This window comes from Aotus nancymaae, unplaced genomic scaffold (assembly GCF_030222135.1).
Source record: "Aotus nancymaae isolate 86718 unplaced genomic scaffold, 86718_ANA_hifiasm-v0.15.2.pri h1tg000033l, whole genome shotgun sequence".
In the NCBI taxonomy this organism is placed as follows: domain Eukaryota; kingdom Metazoa; phylum Chordata; class Mammalia; order Primates; family Aotidae; genus Aotus; species Aotus nancymaae.
The window spans coordinates 51,296,702-51,316,278 of record NW_026988447.1 but is presented as its reverse complement, the minus strand read 5'-3'; positions in this window follow the sequence as shown (position 1 = coordinate 51,316,278).

Sequence of the window (19,577 nt, the reverse complement as noted above, 5' to 3'; positions counted from 1 at the left end):
GAGGATTTAATAGCTTAGTGTATATACAGTGCTTAAAATAGCTATTAGCACATAAACATCTACTAAATAAGAGATATTAGTATTATATTTGCTCTGTTTTCAATGTTACCCCTCCTGGGTCAGCAGAAAGCCTGTGTACCTCTAGATGAAGCTTTTTATGTCTCAGTTTTGCCATTCTTTTAAAAATCTCTGTTAGCTGATTCTATTTAGAAAATACATGTCTGCTTGACTCTTTTTTATGCAAACTAGGTTATCTCAAATTGTTTCTCTAAATTACAAAGTAATGTTACAGAAAACAAACAAACAATAGAAGATAATTCTTTCTTTAGCTTTACCAGCACTGTCATTTTGAGTCCTGAGGATGTTCTGTGCTACTTATCTAGACATCATTGTTGTAGGCATCCCTGTTACCTTGATATTTTCAGACCATATAACTTAATTTTAGAAAAAAATTATCCTGAATATATCTTGAGTGTTTATCAGTTCCATATTTTACTTTAATTAATCCAGGTACATCGTCGTACTTAGAAGACGTTCTCCAAATTTGTGCACTGTGGGTGTGGCTATTTTCTAGTATCACTGTATTTCTAAATTTCTTTTCAGTGTTGCCAGTGAATTTCAGAAACAAAGATAGAGAAAACGATTTTTGCAACACCCTCTTGAAATAAAAATCCCGTAAATTGTATTTTGTATGGGGTCCCATAATGTAAATAACAGAATCCTGTGGGTCCATAGCTAATAATCATTTTTTAAACTTTTCCAAGTAGCATGTATTCAATTCTTTTACATGTAGAAGCAGGTATATATATATATACACACACACACACACACATATACATTATCTATCTATCTATCTAATCTATCTCTCTCTCTAGAGAGAGAGAGAGAGAAAGAGAGAAAGAGAGAGAGAGAAAATTCCTTATCTGAAATGCTTAGGACCCAGAAGTATTTCAGATACTAGATTTTTTTTGGATTTTGGAATGTTTTATATACATAATGATACGTGTTAGGGATGGGACATATTCTAAACATAAAATTCATTTACATTTCACACACATTATATAAACATAGTTGGGAGGTATTTTATACAATATTCTAAATATTTTTGGTACAGGAAACACATGTGTACATTGAACCATCAGAAGGCAATATTGTTATTTTATCAACCACCCACTTAATCAGTCTGTGCTTGTTTGGCATCATGATCATTTCTGATGCTGAATTTATCTGCTACTGATAAGCAATCATTTTCTTACACTTATTTACACATAAATACTTAATAGTAAAAAAATATGGCACACAATTTATACAGTGAACAAAAAATAATGTGTTCACAGTAACTAAGCAGCACAGCAGCAGCATCAGAAAACCTGTATCAGCTGTTAAAGCAACCACTAGCCGAGCATGGTGGTTTATGGCTGTAATTCCAGCACTTGGAAGCCTGAGGCAGTAGAATCACTTGAACCTGGGAAACAGAGGTTGCAATGAGCCAAGATGGTGCCACTGCACTCCAGCCTTGGTGACAGAGCAATACTCAGTCTCCAAAACAAACAAACAAACCAAGCAACCACTAACAATGTCAGGCTTTCAATCTCTACCTATGGTGCTAGATTTCAGTTTAAAGGTTACTGTACACTGCATTTTATTCTTTTAGGCGAAAAGAAACATCAGAAACAGTTGAGGACCAGGATGTGGGTCCTCTAAGGATGAGGAGATCATCTGCTAGACGGCTTTTAAAAATATTCCCTTCATAGTTATGAGCCTCATTAACAATGATTTTGTCTTCAAAGTCTCTCTGATTTTATGAACTGACATGATTTCTTGTTCCACTATATATACACACTGCTCTAGTTCTTCAATTAGCCCATCACACATTTTATCATGTGGTCTATAGGCACTTTTTCTGCACTGGTTACATTTTCATTGTCACATTATCATGATCACTTTGACTCAGAACCATTTTGGCTATTTCACTTTAGTCAAGAAATAAACTGGAGCCTCATTAGCTTTGTTAAAAAACACCTTCAATATTTACTTTTTATACTTACTGAAAGTCTCTAAAGGTATATGTTTTGCCTCTATAAGAAGGTCAGACATCATTTTTTTCTCACTTGGCATATGGAATTCTTCCAAGTCATCATGTTGTTCATCATCATCATTGAACTTAGTCACAGGCCAGAGGTTGTACCAGGCATGCACAATTGTGTCTTTAATCACTGTGTTCCAAACACTGGCAACAGCATGTATGACATTTTTCGTGCTAAATGCCTTTTGGAAACTCATTCTCTGCTGCTACAATGCCATCCAAAAAGTATTTTTATATTTACTCTTTATTGATTTAAGAATACTCTGGTACAGTGGCTGAATTAATGAAGTCATATTTGGGGGAAAGCACACGGCATAAAAAATAATTTTTGATGAGTATTTCAGCTGGGGGACTTGTAAACACACTCAGTTATCAAAAAATAACAGCCTTGCAATCATCATTCAGTCCAGTTCCTCTATAGTAAGCATGAGCTGCTGGTACAAAATATTTGTGAAATTAATCAGAAAAGATGTCTCTGGTGATCCATGCCTTTTTGTTAGCATCATAATGACTGGTAAGAAATTAACTCCTTGAAAAGAATGAGGACTCTTTTGCCTATCTCAGCAACTTTACACATATGCAGGCCTGCCGCATTAGCACATCCCAGTACAGTCATTCTCGCTTCAGCATTTTTAATTCACGTAGGGGCTGTCTCATCAATGGTAGTCAGTGTCTTTCTGGGATAGTAACACCAAAGCAGTGATGATTAATCAATATCACAGACTTGGTCTGGTTTCAGATTTTCATCAGCAGTGACCTTGGCAAACTTGTTAATGGATTCTTCCACCATGTCACAATGAGCAAATGCTTATCACCACAAATCTTTTAACATGTAATACCAAGGCTTTTAAAAAAAGTCTGTTGAATATTCATAGTTGTCCTCAGTTCATAGTAACAGTTCTTTGCTTGTTTCGTGATCAGCATACCATGAAGTGGCATGTGTGCACTGAAACTGTGATGGAGCCAATCATTTAATACATGACCAAAATCTTCATTTTTAGCTTTATATAGTGTTTTCTATTTGTAATTCACTTCTGTTTATCACTTTCAGCATAGAACTTCAGCAGTTGTTCCTCTGATGCTTCAAATCATATATGACGATTATTTTAACATCATATTCGTCTGAAAGTTGTTTTATAATTACACCAGTTGTTTCTCCAGAAGTTTGACTTTCCATGCTGTAAACATAAATGCTTTCCTCCATCTCTTATCACTGTTACTCACAGGGGTATCTGCAGGCTTTTTTGCTCCCTCATTTTCAACAATATCTGTATACTACCAATTAAAGAGTAAACAAAGAAATACCGTGAGTAATGCACACAGGTCTTGACCTCATGCAAAGAATTACAGGGAACTTGCCATTGGTGTGTCCACCCTGCAGCCACACTTTTTGTGAGGGTGCTTACATGGGGGAATCTAGGCATGTGAAACAAAGATATATTGCAATTGAAGACGAATGGAACCGTCTTTCGTCCCTTTGGGATGTTGAATAAACTGTTTTATGCCTGCATTTGACTGACCTATCACATGTAATCAGGTGTGAAATTTGTCACTGTGGCTTTATATTGACACTAAAAAAGTTGTGAATTTTGGAGCATTTCTGATTTTGGATTTTCAGATTTAGAAAATTCAAGCTGTATATAAGTATGAAAGGTAGATAAAAGATTCCATTTATGCTTTCTTATTTTCCCTAAAAAATAAAACAGAAAAAAATCCAACAGAATTGTCAACTATCTTATAAAAGAAACATTTACTGAATAAAACATATTGTGTCTCAGGCAAAACTGATAAAGAGAAACTAACTCCTGGAAATTTTGGTGAATTTACTGTTATTTCAAGGAAATAGAAAATTCTGGATTTCTACAGAAAAAAAAAAACTCATGATAACTCAGCAACTCACGATAAAGGGAAAGATCAGACTGGCCTCAGCCTTACTTCTTCAGTGCTGGAAGACAGTGGCACATAAAGCAAAGAACTGGTAATCAAATAATTGTGTAACTAGAAAAGCTGTTTAAATATAAGAATGACAAACATGAAACACAAAAGAAGTTGAGAAATTTAGTTCACTCAAATCATTATTGAAAATTAAAAGTACTTGATGCCGTAATCTATTTTATCAAGAGTTGTATCAAAATAAATAACTGGAATGGAGAAGTCGTGATATAATGGAGAGGTGAAGAAACCTTGATGATTTTTAACTACAGAGTAAAGGTTAAACTTGTAGGAATTCTGGTTATGAAAAAGACTATTGTATTAGTAACATTGAAATATAAAAATAATAATTTGAAAATGTGTGTGAGAAGACTAGAAAAAGGCAAGCATAATGTAATCAATTTATCTGATTTCAATTCAGGAACTAAAAGGAACTGTAACTTACATCTAAATATATAGATAATAGCTATATATTTAGCTATGGTAAATAGCTTATATATAACTATATAAGAACTATAACTATATAGGAACTATAACTTACATCTAAATATATAGATAACAGCTAAGTATGGTAGCCAGAATTATAAAAGGACACACTGAAAGGACTGAAACCAGCCTGTAGGTGCTGACAAAGAACCAGCATACTTCGAATGCCTGGGGCCACTGAGAACGACGGAGATCTGGATACTGCGCCTGGAGAGAAAAGCATGTTTTCTACAAGTGCCCCTTATGGACATCTTCCAACATTTTCTTATTCTGTTTAGTAGTTTTGATTTCTGTCGTATTGTTGTCAATAGTAGCAATTGTCAATATATTCTTAGCTGCAAGTAATAGAAACAAAATCCCAGTTCAATAGGTTTCGACCATGAGGAAAATTAGTTTCTCACTCAAAAAGAGTCTCATAGACAGAGATCTAAGGTTGTTTAGTTCAGCAGCACAAGGACCTGGGTCCTGCTACTTTTCAATTCTGTCTGTCTGTGTGTAGCTTCCTTCTGACTAGCTCCACCCACTGTCATGTGATGACTGCAGTTTCATGTGTCACCCATAATATTACTATCACATCAATATACACAGGCCACACATGGAGAGATACTTCTCTCCCTAGTATTTCTTTGGAAATTGGGAAAAACATTTTCCTCAAATATTCTCAGCAAATTTCTCCTTCTAATTGACTATAATTGTGTTGCATACCAACACCAAAACCAGCAACCTAGAAGGCAAATGGGATTCCTGTGATTGACTTATACCAACCGTACATCACCATGAGTAACAGTAAAATAGGAGGGTGTGAAATAAGCGTGTGGATTTTTCAGCAAGAAGAATGGTGAGAATATCCATTGGTAGGTTATTAACAGTGACTTCACATGTTGTCATTAAAGATAATTAGTTTTATTTATTATTGTACATAATTTATTAAAGTAATATTTTTACCTGATTTAAAAAATTTGCTAGGACATCCAAAAGATATTGAATAAAAGTGGTGACAGCAAGTATCCTTAGTTTGTTCTATTTGTAATGACTTGAGTATTTAACCACTTTGAGATTTGCTAGATTTTCCCTTAATAATATTTAAGAAGTTTTTTCAATGCATACTTTATCAAAAATATAAGCTTTTAATTAAGTAGAAAACAGGAACAACAAAAATGACATAAAAAATAAATAAATTAAAAATAAGAATTCTTGAAAGACTATTATAATGATTTGCTCTTGCTCCTAGTAAGAGGAAGGGAAGAAAAATCTGAATAAATTGGAACACACACCTAATATTTGGATAATTATTTTTAATGATTTAAAGATGTGAATTATTTCTAAATTAATTTGTAAAATATGGCATCCCAATAAAAAAAGACACTTTTAATTTTATATGATTATGTATTAATATAATAGCCAAATGGAATGATATACATAGAATAGTCAGGAGATCTGCAAAGCTGAGTACGGAGCAGAATAGGGTTAGCTGTACCAGAGAACAACGCTTGAAGTAGAGCTTTAGCCACTAAAGTAAGATGACACTAGCTTTTGATTAGATAAACAGAAAAATGGAACAAAAACATGCCTAAAGACACATGGACATTAAGAATATTTTAAAATTGTCATTTCATGCTAGAGATGTAAAGGTGAATTATTTAACAATTGTAAAATAAATGCAAAGATTGACAGATACTAGATAAACTATGAGTAGATTACCCACTTTTATATCTGTGAATAATTTCCAAAAGAAGAAAGATGTAAATATTCAAAATGAGAGGCCATAACATACCAGAAAATGCTAGTGTTCTATTTTTTAAGACAGTTTTACAGGAAAAGATGTAATTTCTAAGTATGTCCCCAAATCTCAAATTCACAAAGATAATATACAAATATTTTTAATTATATAAGACAATGAAACCTTATAAAGTTTTACGTAAGTCAAAAGACAACTGAAAAATTAGAAAAAAAAATGTGGCCATTAACTTCACAGAAAAGAAGTGTCAACATACAGCTTTGCAAAGTTAAGAAGATGACTCATATACAAATAAGTAAACATGTCTCAAGTATATAATCAGCTCATTAATTGAACCAAGTGTTAAAAAATTCTATTTGACATTTGGTAATTTTCTTAGTATAAAATAAGCTCTTGAAAAAAAAAAAAAGACCCAATGAAAACACATGCAAAGGACATACAAGAAAGTTGACAAAATAAGAATATTTAAAAATTGTATTGAAAATTTTTATTCTCACTTATAATTGCAATTATAATTAAAAGAATAAATAGGGACAAAGAATAAAGGCAACAAAGTCACTAAAATATGAATTTCACAGAAACTTAGAGACATTTTGTTATCTACAACATTTTAAAACTAACTGGTCAACTCCCTGGATAGCTGACTTTAAGAAAACTTCTAAAATCGATTATTCTAAGTAAACTTTCTTTAACATTTCTATTTCTAGACCTCTCCATTATGTTTCTTTATATTGCAAGTGTCTGCAGAAACACTCTACTAATGTAACACTGTTATTTCAGACTTTTTAAGCTTTAAAAATTCTTGGAACTCTTGCTGTGGTACCCTAAAAAATAATTATCACCATCTTTACCCTCATTTCTTGTGTGAAATAAAATCATTCCCCATAATATCTTATTTTAATTTGCTAAAGATAAAGATGGATATGTATGAACATTAGTTTGTGAAAATATTTGTTATGTAATCTATTTTAGTTTATGAGGAATTAGAAAACAGTAATAAAATTACCGCACATAAAAACAAATAACCATACATACTTACATTCTGATCACAGCATCTGTAAATCTTCCACTGAACCTCAAATTAATTATAAATTGTAAAGGTTTTTTTCTGTTACTTTTCTAGTAAAACCAAAGCACATTCATAAAGCAAGACAATATAAAGGTACTTAAGGTTATGGCTGTCATTATAAGCATTGCAGACATGGGCATTCAGCAATGTCTTTATTGTATTTAGACATCTGTTTAATAACAATGTCAAAACTTGGTTATAGTTTTCCTAATGGTTGAAGACTTTCTAAAGGAAAGAGCTACATTGACCTAAAAGACAATCTTTATGCAAAAATTGAAGCTACAGCAATTAAGAAACTAGAGCTGTACAGAGTGTGTTTTATAGTTAAACATAGATTTTTTTTTTTCTGTCTCCTCATTCCTTCTCCTTCATTTTTGGAGAAGTTCTAAAAAGTGGAATTACAAAAGCAAAAGTTATACACCCTTACATTTCTATATATTACTGTTTCTTAGCCTTCATTCTCTTGTCAAGCATGAGACAAAGGCTTGGGTGCACATGATTAATTTGGAAATTTAATCTTAGGAGGAGGAATGCAAGACAGGGTAGTAAAACAAAGAAAGAAGGTGTGTTAGTTCATTCTTGGGTTGCTATAAAGAAATACCTGAGACTGAGTAATCTATAAAGAAAAGATGTTTCATTGACTCACAGTTCTGCAAGCTGTGCAGGGAATACGGCACCAGCCTCTGCTTGGCTTCTCGGGAGGCCTCAGAATGCTTCCAATCATGGTGGAAGGCAAAGGAAGAGAGGATGTCTCATATGGTGAGATCCAGGAACAAGAGAGAGAGAGTGGAGAAGTGCCACACACTTTAAACAACCAGATTGCTAAAGAACTCACTACCACGGAGGACAGCACTAAGCCATGAGAGACCCATTCACATGACCAAAACCCCTCCCACCAGGTCCCACCTCCAACTCTGCGGATTACATCTCAGTACAAGATTTGGAAGGGACATCCAAAATATACCAAGGGAAATGTGAAATAAGAATATACTACTTAGAGGCGCCACTTCAATCACTGATGCTAGATCTGCTCGCAACCTTATGACAATATGTAGGAAATGATTCTCAGTGCTTTCTCCCCATGGCATAAATTTACTTCTTTCCCCTTAGTCAGGGGAGGCCCTTCAGATATTAACTCCCTGTCACTTGCAGACTTCTCAGAGAAGGATGCCTTTGAAAACTCTCACCATGTCATCACAGAAGCCTCATATCCTAAAGCAATAAAGAGGCAGTAAAGCCAGATGTGAAAGGTTATTAACTGAACCTGAACAAAGCTAGCAGTGGTGTCAAAAGTGACAGGTGGGTTTGAGAGGAATTTCAAGTGACATAGAAAAGTTCAAGAAGATTGCCAATTTTGCCTTCAATAAAGTTATTCTAATTCAGATTTCCACCAGCAGAGTATGTTAACATCTGTACATATATACATGTGCATACACACACACACACCACACACAGAATAGTATTACTGTGTGAGTTTTTTATTCTGCCATTACAGAATACCTGAGATTGGGTAATTTCTAAGGAACAGAAATCTATTTATTTCCTCTCAGGTCTGGAGGCTGGGAATTTCAAAACCAAGGCATGGCATCTGGTCAGGCCTTCTTGTTATGTTATATGTGGCAGAAGGCATCACAGGAGTGAGAGAGAGTAAGAGGGGGCCCATTCATCTTTTTGTAAGAAACCAACTCCCATGATAACAAACACACTCCTATGATAATGGTATTAATTTATTCATGAGGGTGGTGCTCTCCTGGCTCAAAACACCTTTTGTTAGATCACCTTCTAATACACCACATTCAAGATCAAGTTTCCAGTACGTGAACTTTAGGGGACACATTCAAACCATAGAAATTATTCTTCTTAATCTTGGGATGATTGAGAAATATGGATCTTATTCTTCTAATTAACATGAGTTTTTTAAGTGTTAGTAGTCCCTTACCATTTAAATAATCTTTATTCAAAATAGCAGCTGTGGCTACTGAGAATACTGTTGGTAAACGTTCATTCACTGCTAACAAGACAGGAAACAAATTGAACTATAAACAATAGTCTGTTTTTGCTGTCAGCCCTTTATGGGGAATTATCACTAAGGTCAATTTTTAAATGGATTAGAGTCTTTCCTAAGATAGTTTCATCAAAAAAAAAAAAGAAAAAAAAAAAAAAGAATGAGTTTAGGATAATAGATTATCAGCTTATACTGAAATCCTGGCTCCTGCTCCTGGATGGCCAACTAGACAGAGCCAGGAGGAACATCTCCTACTGAGGGACGGGGACATTGTGAAGACTGGCCACTCCTAGCAGATCTTCAGAGGAAAAGCATTGAGAGCAAGGAGGGAAGATAGATACTAAGCTGAAGCGGGAGGAAGCTGGGTACCCTGCATGGGGCCACTGTGCACCACCACTCATTCCTGGCTCCCAAGGACTCCTGCAGAGGGCATGAGTTGAACAAGCAAGGAGCAACTGCGGTCCTCACCGGCCTCTGGAATCTCAGCAGGAAGAGACCCCTTGACCACCATGGAAACTTGACTTGGCAGGGAGTGCTGCTTAGATAAGTGGTAGGGGCACAACTCTGGCCAGTGTGGAACCCAGTAGTGGAGCATGGCCAGGGATGCCCATACCCCTAAGGCTCGACTTGCTATCATGAAGACTTTAGCCCTAGAGAACTGTGGGGCCTGCACTCTGCAAGTCAACCTTGCCCTTGAGAGGAGGCCAGTCCAATTCGAGCACCCCCAGTGGGTTGGCCTCTCTCAGGGCCCAAGCCTGGCTGCACCTACTTGCAGTACAGAGACCAGGAACCTCTTTGGGGCCCCAAGCTCCTATGCTGGTGGACCTTGCCTGAGCACTCCAATAGAGCTGCCTGCAGGCATGCACTAGTTGGCCCTCCCCCCAGGGCAGCCGCTGTCGTGCTGTGTCACTTCATCTTCATGTATTTGCCTATGGCCACGCCCTACATTGCTTTGCTCACATGTGTGTGCGTGGGTAGACTGTGTCTTCCCTTTCACACCATTGTACATGTGCCACCTAAACCCTGCGGTGCCACCGCTGCCAGCCTGAGTGTACCCCAACCCCCACTCCCCGCTGCACAGCCATTGTCCTTGGCAGCAGGGAGCCCGCCAGCCCTTTCCTCGCCAGTACACAGACTCCGTGCCAACACTGACTGCCACCTGCAAGTCATGAAACTATGCACGGAGAACAGGGGATCTGTCCTTGCACTAAGCGGTTATCGCGGCCAGCGTGAACTTGCAGAGGGAGCACGCAGTCCTGCACACACCAGCGCCCCGCCCTGTCCTAACACCACCATCCGGATGAACGCACACAGTCCCTGGTGGGGCCTCACAATGCCCGTAACTCTTCTGCCACTGCCACTGCCGCTAATGTCCACGTGGAAACCGGCATTTGCACCTGCGAGCCATGGCCGAAAAGCATGCACCCTGCCACACTGCCTATGCTGCTGCTGCTGCTAAGTGGGAAAGAGGAAGGATCCCACTGCCACGGCCCTAGGAACTGCTTTGAGCTGAACTGAAGGAGACTGAGACACACACACACAAACACACACACAAACATTCAAAAGATCCACAAATCCAGGAGCTAGTGTTTTGAAGAACTAGATGGACCACTAGCTAGCCTAATGAAAAGAAGGTCCAAAGAAACAGAATTAGGAACAAAAAAGGGATAATACCACTGTCACCACAGAAATACAAATAACCAGCAGAGGCAAATATAAACACCTCTTTGCATACAAACTAGAAAATCTAGAAGAAATGGGTAAATTCCTGGACGAATACACCCTCCTGAGACTGAAGCAGAAATAAACTGATTCCCTGAACAGACTCATAACAACTCCAATATTGAATCAGTAATAAATAGTTTACCCAACAACAACAAAAAGCCCAGGACCAGACGGATTCACAGCTGAGTTACACCAGATACAAATACCAGAAATAAAAGAAGATGTGGTACCATTTCTACTGAAACTATTCCAAAAAATTGAGGAGAGACTTCTCCCTAACCCATTCTATGAGGTTAGCATCATCCATTCCAAAACCAGGCAGAGACACAACAACAACAAAAGAAAACTTTAGGCCAATATCCTTGATAAACACTGACGCAAAAATCTTCAACAGAATACCAGCAGACCAAATCCAGCAGCACATCAGAAGGCTAATCTACCACGATCCAGTAAGTTTTATTTGTGGGATGCTAGGTTGGTTCTGTATCTGCAAATCGATAAATATGATTCAACACATAAATAGAACTAGACAAAAGTCACATGATTATCTCAAGAGCTGCAAAATAGCTTTCAATAAAATTCAACATTTCTTCATGTTAAAATCTCTCATAAGCTAGGTATTGACACAACATATCTCAAAATATTAACAATAAGAGCACTTTATGACAAACCCACAGCCACCATCAAAACTGAATGGGCAAAAGCTGTTATGTTTCTTTAAAAAGGGGGCAGAACATGACCATACCAAAAATGGAAAGAGAATCTGATACTGACAGCTTACTTTGTATCCATTCCTCTCTAATATTAATAGTATGACTGGAGGTGAGAATCGCTTGTTATAAACATAGTCCTTGGAGTCCTCATTCAGCTTAAAGTGTGTGTGTGTGTGTGTGTGTGTGTGTGTGTGTAAAACAGATACTTTTCAAAAGAAGACATACATGCAGCCAACAAGTATATGAAAAAAATCTCAGTATCACTGATCAGAGAAATATAAGTCAAAATCACAATGAGATATCATCTAACACCAGTCAGAATGGCTATTACTAGAAAGTCAAAAAATAACACAGTGTTGAAGTTATAGAGAAAAAGGAATGCCTATATACTATTGCTAAGATTATAAATTAGTTCAACCGTTGTGGAAAGCAGTGTGGTAATTCTGCAAAGGGCTAAAAACAGAACTACTACTTGATCCAGCAACCTCACTACTGGGTATATAACCAAAGGAATATAAATTGTTGTATCATAAATACAGATGCAGCACTATTCACAATAGCAAAATAGGATGGAGTCAACCAAACTGCCCATCCATGGTAGATTGGATAAAGAAAATATGGTACATATACACCATGGAATACTAGGTAGCCATAAAAAAGAATGAGATCAGATCCTTTGCAGGAACACAAATGGAGTGGGAGGCCATTATCTGTAGCAAGATCATGCAGGAACAGAAAACCAAATGTCACATGTTCTCACTTATAAGTGGGAGCTAAATAATGAGAACACATGAAGACAAAGAGGGGAACAACAGACACTATCTACTGGAGAATGGAGGGTGGGAGGAGGAGAAGGAACAAAACAAAAAGCAGCTATTGGGTTCTAGGCTTAGTACCAGTGTCATGAAATAATCTTCACAAAAAGTTCCCATGACATAAGCTTACCTATATAAAAAACCTACACATGTATCCCTGAAGCTAAAAGTTAAAAAAAAATTCCTAATTTTAATATAAAACTCAAAAAATATTTATTGAGGTATCTGTTATGTGTGAGAAGTATCATATGTTTTATGAATATTCAGATTACAGCATTATTTATAAAGGCAAATAATGAAAATAGCTTAAATAACTACTAAAAGAAGATTTTAGTACTACTAAATACTACTAGATTTGTGTATTACTATGCAGCCAATAAAAATAATGATGCATATTCATCTTTATTGAAATGACATGGTATCTGTAATGTATGGTTAAGTAAAAATAATCATCTATGTATAGCATCATATTTATCACTTTCTATTTTTGTAGAAAGATAAAAATGTGTGTGTATATGTAAACATAGTTGAAATTATGGTGAGATATGTTTCAAATTAGAAGGCAAGGTTATCTACAGGATATAGGATTATAAATAATTGTCACTTTCTGCCTTATAGTTTTCTACATCTCCTAAACATTTTATCAAGGAGTTTTATTTTATTTTATAATTTGAAGAAGTTTATTTATTTTAAAAGTACATTATTCTTTCTCTGTAATTCCCATTTTAACATTGGTTCACACAATGAACAGTTTTGGTTTTGGTTAGAGAAGACATTTTGAGGGCCAATTTAAAGTATACAATTAAAAAAACATTATAATCACAAGGGCATCTGTGGATCAACTTAAGTACATGACAGAAGATCTGAAAAATTATGTGAATGCATGTTAGATCCATTCCTTCATTAGTTCAGTCAACAAATATCTATTGGGTTTACCACATACCCATTGTTATAATATAGGAATTCTCATAGATAGAGAAATGAACAGAAGAGCCATTATTCCCCTTCTTTGCCTGGCTAGCTACTACTTGTCCTTCCTTCAAGATTTATCTTAAGTATCACCTTCTCTAATATATCACAACATATTCTCATTGTTATAGGGAGAAGAGATGAATTAACAGACAGTTAAAATGGCAAGTGGTAAGTATGCAGGGGACATATCGGAGGAATATCAGACTCTGATGCTTGATCACTGTATTAAAGGATGGTTGAGTAGAAGTTATACAGTCAAATAAAATGGGAATAATATATATTTGAAGCAAAAGAAACAAATATGCAAAGGCCCTGAGGTTTGAGGAAACATGGAAATGTAGAAAAACAAACCGTTGTGGTATACATGATATAAAGGAGAAACAAAGGTCAGCATTAAAGAATTGTGAATATTTTAGAGGAAAAAGTATAAAAGGAAACAAACGAGTCAGAAATCAAAGTTCACCTTTGGCCTTCCCTCTATTTCCATATAGTCACGTGGTACTGATTTTCCTCTTATGTATCTTATGTATCTCAGGACATGCTTCCTCATCTCTACTGCTAATATTCTACTCCAAGTGTCTTAGTTTGCTTGATATGCCATAACAAAATTTCATACACTGGATAGCTTAAATAACACACTTTTATTTTCTTGCATTTCTGGAGGCTGGAAAGTCCCAGCTTAAGATTCTGGCAGAATTCTGGTTCTGGTGAAACCTCTTTTTCCTGGCTTTCAATAGCCACTTTCTCGGTGTGTCTTCAATGGCAGAGAGAGACAGATCTCTGGTATTCTTTCTCCTCTTTCATAAGGATGCCAGCATCCCTATATCAGGGATCCACCTTTATGACCTTATTTAACCTTGATCACTTCCTTACAGATCCTATCTTCAATATAGTCACAAGGAGTTTAGGGACGTAAGGCTTCAACATAAGCATTTGGGGTGGTGGCGAGGGACACATTTCAGTCCATAACACTAAGTTCTTATTATTTCTTGCTGAAATTACTAAATTACTCTTTCTAACTGATCAGCCCATATCCTCTCTTGACTCTGTCAAAATTTTTCTCATTGCAGCTGGGATCTTCTTTTTAAAATGCACATCACTTTGCTGCTGCTGATAACTAAATGATTTCCCATTAGTTTTAGAATAAAAACATATTTTTAAAAACTTTGCCTGCAATGCTCTGTAGGGCTCTGTCCCATGTACCTCTCCAGTCTTACCTTCACCATTTCCTCGTGCACTCTGTCTCCAGCCCTCGTCTTGAATATCCATGCCCTTCCCTCTGCCACGCTGCCTTTGAACATGTTCTTTTCTCTGTGGGGAATGTTCTGTCTCCCAAAGTTTTGTCTACTGAGTCTACTATTTCTTCAGATCTTAGAAATAATTATTGCATCCTCATTAAACTAAACCTCATGAGGGAGGGGACTATGCCCATTTTGCTTGTATTGTATTCACAGTTCCTGTTAGGAAGGCTGATACTTGGCTGATGTTCAATGAAGTACTTTAATAAGTTAATTAATGGCAAAAAAGAGATTCAAGGTTTGTTTTAGAAGACATCAGAGCCAAATGAAGCCATACTACTCACTTCGAGTTCCTTTTAGGTGGAATTTCCCAAACTGATATGTATTAAATACTAATGTTCTATTCGATAGTAATAGATGAATTACAAAATAGAGTTCTTTAGTCTCTAAAAATGCTGGGCTAAATGAAACTGCCTTTTTTTTTTTCTGCAGGTGTTCTTAGATTCTTTAAGATTATACTATTTAACGTGCCCTCTTGATCACAAAACTCTTTTCATAAAACACCCTCCACATCATTACTGACACCAGTGTCCCAAATGCATACTTTGAACACATAATGGTTTGAGGAATTTAACTACATGAAGATAATTTTTAAAATTTCAGTTGATATTAGAATCATTGATCTTTATCAATTTATGTTAAACTTTCCTTCTCTGAGATCTATTACACGAAGCAGTTTTTGCTCTCCTTTTATTGATCTCTGAATTTGATAATAGATTATGCAGTCTATAGAATATCTTTACACTGTTTTTATTTTGAAACAAAGACCAAGACGATGGAGGTCAGAGTTTTGTCATTTATTCCTAACTATATTCATTTAACAAATATTAATTGAGAATTTTTTGTGTAAAAGGCTTGGCTCTGTGAAAGATAGTCATTCATATAAGATGGGGCCTTGGTACACTTTAAGTCTATAATATAAAAGGGGACATAACTGTGTTAACAAATAATTACAACATAATAAACATATAAGTGTATCAGTGAAGCAAAGTGCCATAGGAATTCATTGGCGATACAGATTACCTCCTCCCTGTCCCACAAGCAAAGAATACCTAATAAATGGATGAAAAAAAAAACTAAGTGAGGTAGGAGTTTCAGCTTAATAGTCTCAATGTTGATGCCTTCCTTAAACAAGAAGGCAGAACTACCTGAGGATCTAGAGTGTTTAGGAAAGTTAGGCAAGAGGATTGGAGCAGATAAGAGATGATTTGGAACTTAAGTTACAGGAAACAGACTAATCTATCATGTAGAAATGAATAATAAGATACTCAAGTAGCTTTGAGAACCCACTTAAAATAGGAAGGATGAATTTCTGATAGGTCAGTCAGCATGGTTCTATGATTAGCAAAGTCAAATGAGAAAAATGTTCTTCTTAACTATCTTTGCCAGACACTGTGGAAAATTTAACCATTTGAGCAAAAAGTCTATTTTGAACTATCATAGGTCATTCATCTTCACTGTTAATGCTGAGGTCATTAAACTTTTACAGAGAGCCTGACAGCAATATTTAAAAAACTGTATGTTTCAATCTGTTTCTGCTTTTGGAGTGTTGAGATGTAAAATAATAAAGGACTCAGACTTTGTCTCATGCTTGAAGTGCTGTTGGTTTTCTATAAATATCACATAATGAGAGAGGGTAGCGTCCTGCATGGTTGTCTTTTACTCAGAATACAATATATGTTCCAGGTGGTTACACATGATTTATAATTGTTGGTAAGATGGTTCTGTCAGGCAAACAGTGTTGTGGCTTATTTTCACAAATCACATCTAATAAATCACTGTAAAAACAGGTCACAGCATACATGAGGTACTGCCAAACAGCACTTAAAAATGCATTTGCCTTAATATCATCCTATGGAGGGCTTCAATTTAATGAAAAAAGTAAATGAATTTTTTCCTCTAAGATCAGATATACATACTCAACATTTTTTGGCCTGCTTCCACTAAAGTGATAATAGAGCTGAAATCATAGCACATTATTTTAAGCTTTTATATTCTCTATCCTTGTTAGATATTTCTAACTCTGTCACCACGTAAGCTCTTAGTGCAGAGTATAATTCCAAGACATTCTGAAAAATGAGTCTTTCATAGACATTTCACATTTTCTTATTATCGCAGTTTGTCATTTCTCTTCTGTTCACTTCCTTTGTAGGTGTAGAGGGAAACAGAAGAAAGATGTCAAGAGGGAAAGTAATAATGCTTTCCTTCTTGCATCTTGACTCGAACAAGTGAGCCAGTCCTTATATAAAGGTGATAATGATCTAATAGTGATTAAGACCCTTTCTTCGTATTGGGTATTACTAGCTTAAGACTCAAGAAATAGTGATTACTTTGTTCTAGCAGCTTTCAAGTGCATGGGCTAGTGAATGCATCACTGGCTCTGGTCAGGGTATAGGTGGCCTCTGCATAGTGATGCATACAGCAGGGAGGGAGATTCTGTGAACATGCTAAGTCCTGGCTAAGGTTCCTAAGGATGTCGTAGCTGGTGTTGCCTTATTTAATTCTGATTCCATCCTGAAACCCAATTCTGCTTCTCTATGTCTCCATGGCCAAAAACTTGGTGACTTACACAGCCAAGCCATTGTCCATAAAGTACTATTAACACTACTTAAATTATCAGTCCATTTATCCTTAGAAGGAGATAGTCCAAATCATGAGATCATCAAGTTAGCAGACAGGAATGCCCTCGACAAAACTAACGGCACTCAAACTCTTCTTTGTCTTTCTTCCTAAACCTTTTGACAATTCCCTTCACATATACTCTGGATCCCATCTCCAGGCATCCTTTCAATTTCGCATTTCCAGTGTTCTCTCTTTGAATCATTCCCTTCAAGACACCAATGTGGTCTAGTATTACCCATATGTTTTAAAAAAGAAAATTGTTGGTCACAAATTTTTTTGAGCTACACATGATTTTTACTCCCCTCTGATACAGCCAAACTTTTGCTTAGACATGCTGCTTTCAAGGTCAAAGAATAGAGACACATGTTTTGTCTTTTGAGTGACCTCTGTGCATAGTCCTGGTTGCCCTCTCTCTTCCCTTTTTACATGGGTCAGCAGAGAGCTGGCTCATCAGCACTGGGTAAGCTCATCAAAAGAACACAAGGTCTTTCCCCATCTCCTACCAGAGGCATTAATATGTGACCTCGCTTGACTAAGTTATTGTCTTACAAGGCCACGGCCTTGGCCAAGGAGCTTCCATTATTACAAGGTTGACTAGAGTTCCCTGACATTTCCTAACTGTCCTGGAAATATATATAGCACTCTCAGTATCACTTTCCGTGTTTTCTCCAGATCACTGAGCATAAATCTCACAGTGTGTGCATCCCACTGACTCTATTGTCTTTATATTTTCCTGATAAAATATTGCATTGTAAAAACTAGTATGCATGCATTTCTTTCCCTTGTATTACAGCCTCCAGTGACTTCCATGCTAAACTCTAACAGATGCTCTTGTCTTCTCATTTTACTCAAGTCCTCACTAGCATGCAGCATGTGAACAATTTCCTTTTTTCCTCTCTCAGTTTCCACGACTCTATACCAGTGAATCTTAAACTTTAGAGTGTATCAGAATCAATGGGGTTTCTGTTTCAGTAGGTCTGAGGTGGGTCTAAGACCCGTTCCCAAGTGATAATGCTGTCCTTGTTCTGGAGACTACATGTTGAAAACCATCACTGTATACTATCGTGGGTCACTTTGTTATCTTTGCAAAGTTCCCCATTATTGATGCTACTACTGTGGATACTTCTCATCATCCTCTTTTCCAGATTAGTCTCCTTCCTATATCTCTAATTTCTCCCCAGTTATCAGCCTCCCATTTTAGTATCAGATCTATATGGTTGTATCTGTATGTTGGTAACTCCAACATGTTTTCGAAAGCCCTAGCATACACATTTTGTATAAAACTGCCTAGTCTTTAAGCCTCAATTATCTCATGGTGTTGTGAGGACTCAATTGTGAATCTTAATTACCTTGACTAAGACAAACATTATACTATGATAATTTATGAAGTAAGAACACTGCCACCAGATAACCAAGTATAGACCATATACTATTTTAAAGTGAGCCTTTAAAATATAAATTCAGAATTTAAATATTGTCAGAAACATTAAATTTGATATATGTAATTTCTGTAAGTAACAATTATTATTATCTTGGCATTCTTCATTTAAAAATTATAGCAACATTTTTAGTTTATGTTTTTAAGTATAATTAATCCGATCAGATAAGATGTATTAAGTTCTATTTTCAGTGATTGCCTGAACAGATTTACATAAGGCAGGCATTCTGTCAAGGTTTCTAATTATTTATTATATAATTTTATCCAGTGCTTGGAAACTGTATTGGTAAGATGCCCAAAGAGAAGCAATCACTTAACAAAACGAAGTTGTAGTTATTCATACAAATGACTATTTGACAGCATAATTCTTTCATGTTGAACAGCAACTTTCATCATCTTTTTGTGTAAGAAAAGCAGTATTTGTTCTAGAAACTCATTCCAATTGCATTATTTTTTGAAGTTATGGCATCATGATTTTTATGTTGAAAGAAATCTGGTATAGCTAACTAGCACACTCCACTGCATACAAGCAGGAATAAAATCTTAATCATTAATCTTCTTAAGAATTCCTCATTTCTTTACCATGTCTATTCTTTTAAAAGATCTTCAGGAAATTTTCATGAATGGCTAATTTTGATTACCAAAATGCTGATTTTATGATGTATTTGATTCATTTTA